The 4,057-nt window shown below is 37.1% G+C and overlaps 1 pseudogene across 1 annotated transcript; it reads left to right on the forward strand.

The window, feature by feature from the left end:
• The first annotated feature begins 1,859 nt into the window (after nucleotides 1-1,859).
• LOC308622110 (elongin-C-like) lies at nucleotides 1,860-3,716 on the forward strand (annotated as a pseudogene). The gene has a single exon. The product of its transcript is annotated as an elongin-C-like (transcript).
• Nucleotides 3,717-4,057: the final 341 nt, after the last annotated feature.

The raw sequence follows: 4,057 nt of genomic DNA on the forward strand, positions 1-4,057 counted from the left end.
TGTAGAAACCACCCTAATTTATTAAGTCTGGAGTTGAGTAGATATTTGGTTGTTTTTCAAAAATAAAGTTTCAAGTCTGTTTTTTACTTGCTGCCATCCCCTCCTCCTTGAAAATAATTTTCAATTTAAATAGTACGTAAAATGTGAACAGATACTTCTACAAATACCTCATTACATGAAACCAAAATGGTAGAATTTCAGTGAAACAAATTTAAAGAGTATATTGTGTTTTGCTGTTGATCGTTACTTATTAAATGCAGTAATGCTGACTACCATCAGACGTTATTAGCTATGTTTTGCAGTAGTAGTGCAGACGGTCCAGTCCTATTAGATTGTGAGTTTCCTCTTAGAATTTACATTACCGTTTGATTTGTATGAAAAAGACAGCCTTACTCTTAGTCCTTTAAAATCACATTGGCACGTCTTACTCTAATCCCACTTTAAATTTTGACATGTTATCCGATCATTTTCCTCCCAAGCTTAATCTGTTTCAAAAAGTGTTTTAGCACCTAGTTTTTAAATAAAATTGTTAGAATTCTAGTTCTTGGATTTCAGGAATTCTATAACAGTTTTAGAATTTCTATAACTTATCTGTTGATTTGAATTACAACATACACATCTCCACTTACCTTCCCCTGCTTTCATTTCCCTCCTTTTTTTCTTTTTTTGAGGATTTTTCTCCCTGGGAATTCTTGGACTTTTTGAATGGGAAAGATTTGAGTAAATGTATATAAACTAACTTCAAAACGATTGCATAGAGCTAGAGGAGAACTTAGAAGAGTCATCTTTCATTTGGATCAAAACGCATAGTTTTCACCTGGAAATCCTCACTCATTTAAAATACTAGAGATGTAGGTTACCTACATACCTATGACTGTTTTTAAAAAGGCAGTAACAATAATACTGGTTAAGAATTCATATTTTAGAACCAGATTCTTTGGGCTTAAATGTTGACTGCCATTTCCTACCTGTGTTTCAGGTTCCTCATCTGAAAATGAAGATAACAGTGCGACCATACAGAGTGGTTGCAAGGAGTAAATGAGCTCACATATTATAAAGCCCAGCACATTGTAATACCACGTATAGAAAGCTGCTTTTTTTTTTTTTTTTTTTTTTGCAGTATGTGGGCCTCTCACTGTTGTGGCCTCTCCCGTTGCGGAGCACAGGCTCCGGATGCACAGGCTCAGCGGCCATGGCTCACGGGCCCAGCCGCTCCACGGCATGTGGGATCTTCCCGGCCCGGGGCACGAACCCGTGTCCCCTGCATTGGCAGGCAGACTCCCAACCACTGCGCCACCAGGGAAGCCCTATTCTTTTTTAAGACAAAAATTATTCTACTGCTTTTATCCTACATATAAGATGAAGTCTACTTTGCTTCCTGTGATAAATTTAAGAAACAGTTTTACAATACTTTATTCATTTCAAATGATGATTAGATTACCTGAAAAGGGAAGGTGGTGGGGTGCAGCAACAAGAAAAAGTAACTGTCTCAACTGTAATTACCCGAAGGATCATACCCTAACCATGTAGGCTATTTCATCAAAGGAAATTCTACCGTACATCCCAGGGTTTTCCTTAATAGTAGCAACCATTTGAGTTAGGATAGGTGGTATTACCCCAGTTTTACAGGGGGGGAAACAGTTGGAGAAAAGAAATAACTTGGTAAGACCACATAACTAATAAATGACATCAGAACTAAAGCCCGGCTTTTGGAGTCCTAGAGCCAGGTTCTTACCATGCTAACATTTTGCTTGCCTCTTTATAAAACTTGTTTACTGTGTTAAATTATCACGATTCTTCAAAATGACAAAAATGAACAGATAGAAACCTAACTGTCACCATAAAAGAGCAAATATAAAGAGTTCTTCAACTGTTAGATCAGGAGTGCCTTCTGAGCTGTGCCTTGATGGCTGGCTGTGAGTCATTTTAGAGAGGGTCTTCTGTCCAGATTCATTCTAGGCAAGGCAGAGAGCGGGTCACAGACCTTTTCCTGTTCTCCCACTTGTTTTTCATTGCAGTTTTAATTTAAGTCAACGATCAGATTAGGTTCTGCTTAACTTGCAGGGATCAGTTCACCTTTCTCCTCCTCAGCCCACTTTCATGAGCATAGAAGGTATATTCTTCTTCCTCTCCCTGCAATGGTACTGGTTGGTCTGGTTGGTCTCTAATAAGAAATCTGGAAAACTGACTCTATTAAGTCAAAAACTTGAGAAAGTCTTATAAATCTAATGAAATTACCCATGTGTGGTGCTCCAGTGCCAAGATCACAAATGAGTAATCCTGACTTCATCAAGTGACTCTCACTTTGATTTTTAAAAGTCTGTTTGTAATTAAATTTTTCTATAAATATGTGATCCATTTTCATCTGAAGAACTTAGGCTGTTCCCATAACCAAATACCTAAGCTAAGCAGTATACGTACGTGCATGACCAGCACCCCACTGTTCTTGGTGGAGTATATGGTATATTTGGTTTAAATACCATTGATATGATCAGATGATGAGGATTTTTTTCTAGGATGGGACAAACTTAGGTACTAAAATTACCTGATCTAAAGAATGAGTATGGCTGATTTATGTCCTTCGTGTTGATCCTATTTCACCTCTTTATGTCTGCTAATGACCAAATTCATAAATTCCTTTTAAGGAGGTATTCAGAAGAGTGAAAAGTGGGGAAAGTCTGGGTTTTGAAGTCTGACTTGACTTTGCACCTGGCTTTGCTATTTAATAATTGGATGACCTTAGAGAAGTCACTGACTAACCTCTCTCGGCTTACCTTCCACATCTGTAAAGTGTATATATTAATAGTACTTGTGGGCAGGCAGCTGGGTGGGGGGGGGGTGCTGGTGTAGGGACTGTGGCAGTGCGCGGGGACCCGGTACAGTGGCTGCAGGGCTGAAGAGAAGCTACTAAATTTCTGTGGACGCAAAGTAGAATTTCATAAGAACATAATGGATGGAGAAGAGAAAACCTATGGTGGCTGTGAGGGCCCTGATGCCATGTATGTCAAATTGATACCTTCGGATGGTCATGAATTTATTGTAGAAAGAGAACATGTGCTAACATCAGGACAAAAAAGGCATGTTGAGTGGCCCAGGTCAGTTTGCTGAGAACGAAACTAATGAAGTCAGTTTTAGCGAGATCCCTTCACATGTACTATCAAAAGTATGCATGTATTTTACCTACAAGTTTCGCTACACTAACAGCTCCATGGAGATACCTGAATTTCCAATTGCACCTGAAATTGCACTGGAACAGCTGATGGCTGCAAACTTCCTGGAGTGTTAAAAAAAATAAATTATAATAAACTTAACTTTTTTCAGTATTTAATACCTGTAGTTAGTAGTTTTTTCGTATATAGCATGTTGCCTGTGTGCAATTGAACTTTAAAGTTCGTTGCAAAGCAGATTACCTTCTGTTCTTTTGCATAGCAATCAGAGTTGAAATTTGTTTGCTACATCAACAAATTAAGGACATTTTTACAAATTGAGAAATATGCCAGTTTGTAGGTGTTTTTGCCTTATCCTTTGTGATTTTTAAAATTGGAACAGTGGTGATATAGTAAATGCTGAAATTTAGGCATAAATTCAACACGTTCTACAGGTAAATAATGGGGCTACATGTTTTTATGTTTTTAGTGTTTTAAAAACCTGATCTTAATAGCTGTCATTAGCATTACTAGATTTATGCAACTGCATATAATTGCATTATAAACATATTTATAACTTAGCCAAAATATTGATTTTTATAACTGTCAAAGACATGAGAGTTGAAATTTCTTATGTGTCTTTTGATAAACTGCAGTATTGTTTAAGTGTATCTTGTCTTTTTGTTTATTGCTACAATTTAAGAACTTTATTTAAAATCAATTTTGGAAGATTACTAGGTACAGCTTTTGGAGCAGAGACTTTTTGAACTGTAGCCACATGGTCAGCAAGTAAACTACATGACTTTACTTTCATTTGCATTTTGGCCAATCCATTGACTATAAAGTCTCCTTTGCAATATTCATTCTTACACAGTCCCTTGTGATTCCACTTCTCATTATTTAAATATGTT

The sequence above is a fragment of the Mesoplodon bidens genome (assembly GCF_964165515.1).
Source record: "Mesoplodon bidens genome assembly, chromosome: 8".
NCBI classification, from domain to species: Eukaryota; Metazoa; Chordata; class Mammalia; order Artiodactyla; family Ziphiidae; genus Mesoplodon; species Mesoplodon bidens.